At 44.6% G+C, this 12,227-nt stretch overlaps 1 pseudogene; it reads left to right on the forward strand.

Annotated features, from left to right (window-relative positions):
- The first annotated feature begins 8,068 nt into the window (after positions 1 to 8,068).
- On the forward strand, positions 8,069 to 11,411 carry LOC136458077 (probable glucuronosyltransferase Os10g0205300; annotated as a pseudogene).
- Positions 11,412 to 12,227: the final 816 nt, after the last annotated feature.

Below are 12,227 nucleotides of genomic sequence, written 5' to 3' on the forward strand. Positions count from 1 at the left end.
GTTATATTTGGCTTTGGTAGGAATTGCTCACCAAATGAGGAGTATGTGATACTATGGTTTTATAACATTTTTGTCAAAACAAATTCTCCAAGTACTTTGAATGGAAATGGTAGGATTTCTAAGTCAAAACTATGTCACACCTCACAACAACATAGTCAACATGATTGTCCTATTAGAATATTTTCCCACAAGCATAAGTATGTATATGGAACAAATTTTATGCAAGCTTTTATCTTAAACATGTTATGAACATGTTTCTTTTCAAAATTTTAAATGAAGTGTGGTTTGTTGAATTGCATAGGGGCATTGTTCATCAGAAGGAGATAGCAGGGGTAAATTGAGTTTAATTTTAGTGATCAAGATTTGCATTTGTTCAAACTCAAAATTGGAGGGAGTTGAGAGTTGTGTTGCACAAACCATTGTTGAAGAAGGAGCTAAGTCAGAGGTGATTTGACTAAACCAAAGGTTCATCCAACCTTCTCTAGAGCCATCTGTATCATCTTTCTACAATTTGGATCATTCGATGTTGTGCAGTGTGTTAGTGGGAGATCTCGAATGTGTGTTAGTTATGTTTGAGAGACCTCCCCACACTTATTCTCATACCTGCTTTTTATTTAACAAAGAAAGGAAAAAAAGAAACAGACAAGGGCTCTACCAGTTGAAATACTTGGGGAGCCTTAATTTTATTAATTATCATTATTATATTTTAATTTATTATTTTTGTTACTATTTTTTTAGTGTTCACCCAAAATAATTTTTTTGAAATAACTCCAACAAGGCTAAAGGTGAAATTACAAGATATTCCTGGTCTTGATTCATCTCTATTTTGGATTACTTCCATCGTTTATGAAGATAATGACTCAAAGTTCATTAACCAATATTAAACATCATGTCTAATTTTGATTAAAGGAGACCATTTTAACCTAAGCACCATGCTTAATTAAAAAGGACCAACGGATGAACCATATGAATACGTCCAAACAAGAGCACATGACATAAATAACGGAAGCATGAACTTCTATAAGCAAAATCATATGGAGACAAACATGAGTAAAGAAATTGGTGAACACTTTTTTTAATAATGATTTTTTTATATAAGGTAGAGCTAACATCATCATTTCCCTTTTTTTAAAGCAAGATGATCATTGGTGGACTTAGGACTCTCACCATCCTCCCCCACACTTAGACTTTTGTGTGAAAGTCAAGTGTGTAGGATCGGGGTCTCCTTTTTTAGCGTGTTTCATCACCAAAGATCATCAAGACATGTAGTCGATGCAGCTCCCATGTTTTCAGGCGTCGTATGTCCCTGTTCTTCTTGATCTTAACCTAAAAGGGTTAACACACAAGAATATCTAAAGGTGCATACTAACTTGATAACATGTTCTTAAAAGTTAGTTTTTCACTTTAAATTATTCTTTTATGATAATCCAGGGTATCTCCCGACAGTGCTTTCTTTATGGTCATAAGCTTTATCTTGGGCACTTCATCTTGCAACTAACAAATGTGGTTTAGTTCCCAACTTCACCACCAAGCATTTAACATTGTCGTCCAAGCTGCAAGGTTAGTACCACAATGCATCTACGAGATTTGCAATATTTAAGATAAACGAAGGCATCAACAACCATCCTCTTAAAAAGATTGGAGACAAGGATCAAGAGGTGGTTGTGATCCTTGTGGAAGCATGTGGCACTAAGCAAAATGTCCATGGCACATAAGTTTTTGTTCTCAAGAGATATATCATGTGGAAACAACGTTGAGCCTCGATCATCATCGAGAACAACTGTTTCATGGCTAAAGGGACATGGCTTACATCCGAGCGAGGTTGGCGATGGATGTTTAGTTTCACTAGAAAGCCTAGGTGAAATGAATGAGGAAATGAACTTCACCTCCTCGGACAGGTTATGGTTGGGATAATGCTCTGCCATGGGGTTTTCTAGGTGAGTGGCAGAAGCAGTTTTCCCACATTCTTCACTAAGGCTTCCATGAGTATGTTTTTCTTGGAAAAGCTTTTCAAAGGGGTAGCCTATAAGAAGTTCAAAGTCGAGGATAGCAAAGATGTGGAAATCTAGGTGAACCTCAATTTCGTTAATTTCAATTAGCACGTTCCTAACAATCCCACAGCACTCGAAAATGAGTCCTGAGGGACTTTTGAAAAGTTTATTTGTCGAGACTAGTGGCATGTTACCCAAGAGGTTTTTTGCTAGGAATTTTGACATGATACTAGTCCTAACTGTGGGGTTGTGTAGGGCTTCTATGTTTGTTCCCCTCAATGAACAAGGCATGGTCGTGAAAGGTGAAAGAATCTAAATTGCTTTGGAAGAACGTTTTACTTCCAACAACCATTCCTTTGATGGCTCTATTTTAGGGGAAACTTCCTTAGAAGGACGTGTAAGCTTTTCATGCCCAAAATATTTCAAGGTATTACCGAAATCCCTAAATTCAATAGGGAACTCCGAAGGATGAATTAATCTTTCCTTTGGTGTTCGTGATTCGAATGAGGGTTCATGAGTCGAATCTAAGGATGTTATGTGTTTGGATTCAACTAATGAGGACTCCTCAAAACTCGGCATAACTTTTGCCTAGAGGGGTTTGGTTCTTATGATGGAAGAAGAGTGTTTGTCTATGAAATGCTTAAGGAATTCTACTTGCTCTGTCATAGTCTTGTGTGTAAAATGACCTCCGACAGTCATGTCTAAGCATAGGTCAGCATGTGTGTTGATACCCAAACAAAAGAGTCACAGCAATATGCTATTGGGTAAAGACAAGTCTAGGCCGATGTGTAGTAACACTGAAAACCTAGCCCAGGCTGCACCTATAGACTCCTTCTCGTATTGCTCAAAGTCGAAGATTGCTAATGGTAGAGAGCCGATACAGGACATGGGGAAACATGCAAGACAAAACTTGTCTTTAAGTTCTTCCCAATCCCCATTCGTACTTCCTACAGCATGTGTGTACCATTGCTTCACCTCCTCCATGAGAGAAAAAGGAAAACAATTTCCACCTTAAGGTTTCTTGTGTCATGCCTGAGATGCTCAGGCACGAACACATTTCCTCGAACTCTAGCAGGTGATTGCAAGGGTTTTCATTTTCAAGCCTAGAGAAGGGTTGTGCCCGAACCATGGCTATAAAACTAGGGTGGAGTCCACTGTCAGATGAGTAGTTTGGTTTTGGTTGTGGCTCAGCGAACTCACCCTTTGAAGCAGACCGGTATTGGATACGAGTGGTTTTCATGGTGAAAATATTTTTGTGTTTTTTCTTTAAGAAAAAAAAGATACAAATACAAGGATGAACTAGGTTTGAAGAAAATACGGCAACTGTTCCCCAGCAACGGCGCTAGAAATGCTTGTTGGTATTTCTTAACGCATACAGAAATAATCCATAAGCACACGGAATTACCGTTGTAGCATTTCTCCCAGAAGTATTTAGGGTATCGTATTTTCCATAGGGAAAGGAGGTATTCTTCTAGCTAGTTTGTCCAAGGACAACACAAGGGTAGAGTTGGTAAAGGTTGAGATGGATTCCTATGGTTATAGGGTCTATGAATAGATAAACTCTACTCTTACTCACTTACTTTGGGCACTAGAGAACACCTGGTCTGCCAAGCGTTGCTAGCCTATAGCTCTACGTCATACCCGGATGTGGGGGATTACGAGGGACGGACAGGGCTGTCACCACCTACCACCTACCCCTCAACCGTGGAGTACGAGACAAAAAAAGGTAACCTCTATCCTAGACACCACGTCTACGCTATTGACTACTACTATAGTGTGTATACAAGGGTTATCCATCTCTATCAAGGCCCTTCTACTAGAGCATCCACCATAGGGACGGACGATGATCCCACAAACAAGTAAGAATAAAGGTTAACTAATCAAAAGGCTTTATACCATAGAATACACGAACACTCACTTAGTGGGGAAAACCCATTGAAGTAAAGATTCTCGTTGAGGTACAAGTTAGGGAGACACCGACAAGTCTGGCTCTTCCCCGAGCTATCCCTCACATCTCTCCCTTACAACTCTAGCTAGCTACTAGGGCCTAAGCCCTTTGGAGTGTTGCTATAACTCAAGTGGAATGCTCTTTGCCTTATGTGTTGTGTGTTGTAGAGGGGGATACCCCTCTATTTATATAGGGCTCAAGGCGGTGCTTGGAGCTATTTTTGGCACGAAGCACAAGCTACACCACCTCTACATGGAAGCATGCCACCACCAGAGCAAGGGGTGGCTGAGGAGTGCCGATAGAGGGTCGGGCGCCCCTAGGGGTCGGCTGCTCCTTGATCGTGCCACCTCGCCACCACCTTCGTGTGGCAGGCTCTATGTTGAGCCTGGATCATCCCCCGCTGGTGCTTTGCCCCGGTTGAGTTGAGTTGGTGGGTGTCTCCCTTGTTCCTTTGCGCAAATTAGTGTTGGAAAAGCGCCTTTCAGTGAATTTCTCCATGTAGTTGTGTTTGTGACCTACAAAATAATGTTCTCCAAATATATGTGGAACTTGGTTAAAAGTAAATGCATATGTGTTTTAAGATTGTTAATTTTTCCTCTTTTTGTATCTTAATTGACGGTCGGATTTGATTGGTAAGGACTGCCAACAAGCTACATCCTTGATCTTCATGCCATCTAACTTTGCTTGCAACTCACCAAGCTTCTTTCTTTCATTTGCTTCTTCTCTTTGCATGTCAAAGGTCAAGATCCTTCCAAGTACATCATTTGGTATGAAGTACTCAAACTTCTTTTGGTCTCTAATTAGAGTCACAACGATCTCATTTCTTGGTGAATAAGCTTCTAGCATAATTTTGACTACCTTGTGATCATCTAGCTCATCACCACCATAGCCTCTATTCTTGCCGACAATCACCATCAACCTATCAAACATCTCTTGTGGCCCTTCTCCATCCAATATCACAAACCGGTTGAGCTTGGCCATCAACACCTCAATTCTTGACTTTGTCACTTTGTTAACCCCTTCATGTGCAAGGTGTAAAGTGTCCTATATTTGCTTGGCAACATCAACACCCATCACTCTATTGTACTCATCACCATCCAAAGAATTAAATAACACACTTGTGGATTGACCATTGAGATGAATAATGCCTAATTTGGTTGGTGTTGGATTCTTGGGATCAACCGGTGGCTCAAATCCATTGTAAACAACCTCCCAAATGTTGGGGTGAAGACCTATAAGATAGGCTCTCATCAAGTGCTTTCACTTGGCAAAGTTGGTCCCATCGAAATGAGGCAACTTGTCCATGGGCACATTGATGAAAGACCTCCGATCATGGTTAGGCATAGACATAGAAGAATAGTTAAAGGATACGGCTGTATATTTGTTGTTGGAGTTGACTCCATCCTTTCCTTTCTTCTCCTTCTTGCCCCCCTTGGTCACTTGGTAGGACTCATCATCATCTCCATCTTTGGAGCTACTTGATATCTCACTTGATGACGCATTGGCTACTTTTGCTTCTTCTTCCTTCTTCTTCCTAGCTTCTCTTCTTTTTCTTCTTGCTTCTCTTTTGAGCTTTCTTTCTTCTTTTCTTTGCTTCTTGTCTTCTACCATTGCTGCTCCTTCTTTCACTTTTCTTTTGCTTATCTTTTCGCTTTTCTTGCTTCCTTTCTTTTTTTTCTTTCTTCTTCATATTGAGCCTTCTCACCGTCGGTCATCTCGAGTGGTGGTAGAGTGGTGTTACTCACTGTAGATGCACTGAGCTCACTGTTGTTGGTCTCGTGCAAGCCCACGTCCTCTAGATCCATGTCCACGGGCTTCACAACACCGGATCCTCCTCCTAGCTCCATACCTCACGCGATGAAGCATATACGAGGTAATCTACTCTGATACCACTTGTAGGGTCTCTGGTTAGTCTAGAAGGGGGTGAATAGGCATGTTAAAATAAAAACTTGAACAAATGTCAATTTTGACCTGTAGCACTGTCGCTCTAACCTCACGGCACTACCACACCTGCAAACAACTTTAAATCACAGTTCAAAATCTATGAATCAAAAATCAGATCGGAGAAATTACTGAGCTTCCTGCATGTGTATAAACCACAGATCGATAGCTAAAGGTTGTAGGAGAAGCACATACAAGTAGATCAGCCACAAACCCTAGAAATCACCTCAACAACAATATGAAATGCAAGTGAAGTAAATTAAGCACACGGTCACACAATGATTTATCCCGTAGTTTAGCTCACCACTAAAGCTTGCCTAACTCCACGTTGTTTAGGTTAGTCACTAAAGTTTAGGGCTTTGCATCCCTTCCTCATTCTCAAGTCAAGAGACTCAACTCTTGAGATGAGGAGTGAGTTTACTAGCTTCAAGAGATGGTTACAAATCTCTCAGGGCTGCCACATAAGTTGACAAGCTCCAAGGGCGATGCTCTAGCCAGTTAGGAGCCAAGCTCCAAGAGTAACAAACACAATCGTCAGCCAAAATGTGAACGAAGTGCTCTTTAGAGTTGGAAAAATAGTGGATCTGCTCTCTAATTGAGTTTGGAACATTTTCTCTCAAGGAATGATGGGAGAAGTCAAAGGGAAAGCTTGAGAGCTTGAGGGCACCAATAGAGGAGAGAGAGAGTGAGCACTGAGCAGCTTTTCGTCGGTCTGAGAGGCTAGGCGAGGAAGAAGACCATTGTGAGGGAGAGGGAGAGGTATAAATACCTTCCCAGGCCCCAACAATTAGATAAGTCATGGCAGTGCCGTGGCCTATCTGCGGCATAGCTGCGCTTTAGGTGTGGCACTGCCGCACCAAGCCAGACAACAAAGGGTGAGAGTATTGAGCTGGCTGTCTTAGCCGATCTTTGAGGATGCTTTAGTGTAAGATTAAGCACTTGTTTGTACATGTTAGCATAAGCATTGTGTCCCCCTTTATAGTACGATTTTTTCTATACTCAAATTCAAAATATAAAAAATAAATAAACCTCCTTCGAACTTGAAGCTGTCATCTTTTGTAATTGGGGGATCCTTCATTATGTATAACATCCTCATTAGTGAATCTTCTGTTTGTCATCTCGATAAATCTCATTAGTCCTCTAATTGCGTGGTCATTTTTACCAAAACCCATAATTAGGGCTTGATTGCACTTACAGTTGGCCACTGCCAGGTCGCACCACCATCCTCGGCCGCTGGCTGGCTGGAACTGGCCATTCCTCGCTCTGCTCTGCGTCATCCGAAAGAAGAAGGGTGAAAAACGCATGTTGCAAGTGTATATTTTAAGTGTTTCAGATGTTTTATAGGTATGTTGCAAGTGTTTCATACGGATATCGCAAAGTAGATCGGGATGTTCCATATGTTGCAATGGTTGTACACATATGTTGCAAGCTTCTATTTTTAATGTTTCATCCGTTTTTTTAAACATATATTGCAAGTGTGGTTATTTGGATGTTGCATATGATTTCACACATATGTTGCAAGTGTTCTATCTGGATGTTGCGTATGTTTGTAATGGTTTCATGTGTTTTGGCAAGTGTTTTAGGCGCAAGTTCCAAGTGTTTCATCTCCCTTCAAATATATGTTCAAACGCTGCATCTGGATGTTTCAAAAATAGATCGGGTGTTGCACATGTTGCGCCAGGATCCACCTTCCGCAACCACCAGCTGCAGCTGTTAGGGCGCCGCCGAGCGGGCACAGACAGCAGAGGGGACATGAGTAGTCCCCGCACGTGGTCTAGCGGCGTGGGCGACGTCCGGGCGGCATGGGCCCCACGTGGGCGCTTTAAACGCAGGCGCGGCGGGGTGTGCTGTCACGGACGGGGCCGTGCTGACACAGGTCAGAGTGTAGACGTGTGTGAAAAATGAAGTGCAGCCGTAGACGTTCGGACGCACATGTCTTTCCGAATGTCCGGACGCTAGCGCTACCATTTCACATTCCTGTGCCGCCACACGGGGCACGGGGATGTTGCATCCAGCAAACCTTATTTTTGGTTGATCATCGTTTCGATATGGAAGCGCAAGCACGCAGGCCCTGGGCCTGACCAAGCCCGCCTACCGCTACAACTGGACCGAGTACCTGATGAACAAAGATCAGAGGATGCCCACGCGCCGCGGACCCCGTCCACCCCCAAGTCCACGTCAGTACGCCACGGCTCCACGCCACCGCCCGCGCAAACAAACGACGCCCGCGACCAAGTCCGTCCACCTCTGCTCTGCGCGGCCGCCTGTGTCGTCTCTCCCTTCCACTCCATGGCTACATCATCCTCCCCGGCTTTTCCCCACCAAAAGCCAAAAACCACGGCACCTTCTGCCACCTAGTCCACACTTCCCAGAAGGAAACCCCGCGTCCCGGCCCGCCCCCCAAGCACAGCGGCACACCGGGGGGACACGGGACACCGACACACCGCAGCGCACACGCGCGACGCGGCAGCACAGAACCATGGCGGCCCTGCCGCCCTTCTCGCCGCGGCGGCCCTTCTCGTCGCCGTGCTTCATCCTCTGCTTCCTCCTCGGCTTCGTCGCCGGCCTCGTCCCGTTCGCGCACCGCCACCTCCACCTCGACCTCCACCACCTCTCGCTCCCGATCCCGGACCCTCCTCCTGCTGCGCCGACCCAGGCCCTAGTCCGGCCGCCACCGACGACGACCCTGATCGTCGTGACGCCGACCCGCGCGCGCCCGCTGCAGGCGTACTACCTGCACCGCCTCGCGCACACCCTCCGCCTCGTCCCGCAGCCGCTGCTCTGGCTCGTCGTCGACCGCGGCGCCGCCACGCGCGAGACCGCCGCGCTGCTCCGCGGCAGCGGCCTCATGTACCGCCACCTCCCCTCCTCCCACCGCGACGCGCCCGATGATGCTCGCCGGAGGGCGCTCGAGCACCCGGCGGAGCGCGGCCTGCGGCGCCAGAGGAACGCAGCGCTCGACCACATCGAGCACCACCGCATCCACGGCCTCGTCTACTTCGCCGACGAGGACAACGTGTATTCCCTTGACCTCTTCCATCAGCTTCGCGGCATAAGGTAAAGCACATCGCACTTCTCTTAGTTTCCCCCTCGCTCTTACGTACACGCATTCGCGACCCGATTAGAAATTGGAGTCAATTGAGTTGCTGTACAGCAATTCTGTATTGGAATTTGAAACCCATTGTGATCTACTACGCTACGTAGGAGTTTCGGCACCTGGCCAGTCGCAATGCTGGGCGTGGGGAAGAGCAAGACACTTCTGGAAGGGCCAGTTTGTGACAACAGCCAGGTGATAGGGTGGCACACGAACGAGAGGGACAAGAGGCAACGAAGGTTTCACGTGAATACTTCGGGCTTTGCTTTCAATAGCAGTATGCTCTGGGATGCCGACAAGAGGGCTCATCAGGCGTGGAATTACATCCGGCTGCTGGACACGGTCAGAGATGGGTTTCAGGTAAGGCTCCTCCTGCTCATGTCCTTGTCGAAAAGTTCCATTTCTGAGAGTATACGCATACGCGTAGCTCATAAAATTGCCTGGTCAATTCTTTGGTGACAAGTGCAGTAGATTGGGATCGGCATTTTGTTTTTGCCTGCTTTGAATACGTGTTCTGGTACAATGCAAGGCCCTGATTGAATTGCTCCTATTTTTGCATTCTCTGATATTTTCAGTTTACTAACTCAGAAAGTCAGAATTGCCCGGCCTTCCTTGGTTGTGCGTGATTGTATAAGATTTACTGTGCTCAAAGTCATATCCCTCCTAAATTTGTGTGAATCATACTAAATTTGCTCTAAGTGCCATTTAATTAAAAAAACTCAAACCTGCAAGGGGTAAGACAGCCCTCGGGCATTTTGCTAAGAAGAAGCCCTTAATTTGAATAGTGTCTTGCTTCTCAATAGTTTCAGTGTTTAATCTCATTTGTACAGACTTGTTTTGACCACTTATGCGTCTCCACCTTATACCTGGCAAATTTTTAGTGTGAATCCACATGGCGCATTGTCTGCATTGCGTTATTGTATTCTGTTACAGGGAGATGGAACTGAAAGATATTTATACCTTTTCAATCAACGCAAAAAGTAATTATCCTGGGGAAACTATGCAAAGCATTTTTATTACTTCAGAATGTAGTCCCTCTCTGCTGTATATTGTGGAAAAATTTACCCTGCACAAAGCAATTATGGATGTTTTTCATGCACATAAGCTACTGAGATTAATACAGTAAAAAACATTCTTCCTATGTCATCCCCGTATAATTTATTATGAAAATTAAATTTTATTTATACCTAGCATCCACATTAGTAATTACATGTGCTCTATCTGATTGAAATAAACCATGATACATACAGGCAACAACATTTATAGAACAGCTTGTAGAAGATGAAACTCATATGGAGGGCATACCAACTGGTTGTTCAAAAATTATGAATGTTAATCTTCGTCTAGAAGATAAACATCTTGTACATCCAAAGGGGTGGCAAATGACAGAAAAACCTGGATGTATTAATTCCTCTCTGAGCCAGAACAGAGGCATACCGGCCTGCAGGTAAAGACTTGATCATTTTGCAATTGTTTCTCTATAATGATGTGAAAATAGCATCATTTTTATGTAATTTATGTTACATACATTAATGTTGTGAAACTTAGATATTTTTCTTATATCTTTCGGGGGGGAAGGCTTGCCTCGGTTTTTCCCTTCCCCAGACCCCACTCATGTGGGAGCCTCCGGCACTGGGTCTGCCCTTTATCTTGGTCATGGTTTATCATGTCTTTTGTTTTGCCAAATATTCAGAAACCTTAGGATTGGTTGACAGATGTCATTGTTCTTCAGCATTTGTTTTTTGTTAGGGTTATTTTGATTCTTAATGTGTGGCGTGTCTGTCTGTTCCTCCAGCTTCAGCAATCAAGCACATGGAAACCGCCGAGCATGACGTATTTGGCATGTGTCAAGCTGAAGAAAGTTCAGGGCCACTGGAGGTTTAGGTTAGGTGTACATTAACCAAAGGAAATATGCACTTAACTTGTCACAGATTTGTTTGTAGCAAAGAGCTAAAACTTCCGATTAGGTACATGAACACATCATGCAAGAGGATCTTAGATTCTTAGGTTCCGAGTAGGGCCTTAGTCTTTGTGAACATTTAAGGTAAATACATCTAACTTATTGGTTTATTGAAGTGAATGTGGTGACTACTTTTTCCACTAGAGACTAGAGATAACATGGTTAAGTAGTTTGAATTATATACGATACATGCATTGCTATGTATCATGACTTATTTGCTGGGGAGATAAGCAAGTAGTTGAAGGAATCATAGCTGTACAAATATTTCGACGAAGATGTACAAACGTAAAGTCAACTTATGAGCTTGTCAAAGCCGAGCTTCGCCATTAATTTTTCCATTCTGGAGTCAATTTGCCTGTGCAAAGTGAGAAAAGGACTTTACCCCTTCTGTATTGAATGACCTGGTAATAGAACCCTACCTCCGTATATTTCCTCATGTGTCGGATGCTTCTGTTGATCAATTTGATTGAATTTTGAACCAAGCTAATGAGTAGTGACCAGGTACATGTGAAAACCTTGTCGTGCCCAGATTTGACTGCGTGTGGTAGGCTGCAGCAGGTGAAGTCAACGCCGCTCTTTTGCTGGTATATATACTCGATATACAAGGACGGAGCCCTCGGTCCGTTGTTCAGTCGGTAGAGCACATGAAACTTAATTTCCCTGGGCCACTGCGATGAATGACCTCCGGCGGCCTTGTTTAGATGCACATGTATCTATCTCAATTCACATGTGTTGAAATATATTGGAGTGCAACTAAACTAAGTTTATATTCCAATCTATTCCAACACATGTGGATTTCCTTACAATGGATACATATAATCCCAAACAAGATCTGAGCCCATAAAACTAGGCCTCAGCCCATTTTCTTGTTTGGGTTGGCATGGTGCAACAAGAAAGGAGGACCAAAAACTATGGCCTGCCCTATCTTCCCATTTTTATCGCACTCTATCGTGCGGCCAGTCATGCTCCGCGCCGAGCGCGCGACGCAGGCCAGCCCACCCTACCGACCTCCACCCCACCTACCATCGGCCCAGCATTAGGGTTCTGACGTTAAGGATCTATTCACCAATGGCCTTAGGAGGAGCTTTTAGGGGACGGCGTCCATGACACGGCGGTGGAGGCGGGCGAGACGGCGGCAGGGGTGTCGCTCGGAGCTTGTAAGCAAGCTGCCCTGTGATTAGGGGAGGGTGGGAGGTGGGTAGCGCAAGCCGCTAGTGGTGGAATCCAGTGGCGAGGGCGAGGGCGAGGACGAGGCCGACAGGGGTGTCGCGATGGAGCTCGCCGACGGCTTCC

The sequence above is a fragment of the Miscanthus floridulus genome, chromosome 6 (assembly GCF_019320115.1).
Source record: "Miscanthus floridulus cultivar M001 chromosome 6, ASM1932011v1, whole genome shotgun sequence".
Classification (NCBI taxonomy): domain Eukaryota; kingdom Viridiplantae; phylum Streptophyta; class Magnoliopsida; order Poales; family Poaceae; genus Miscanthus; species Miscanthus floridulus.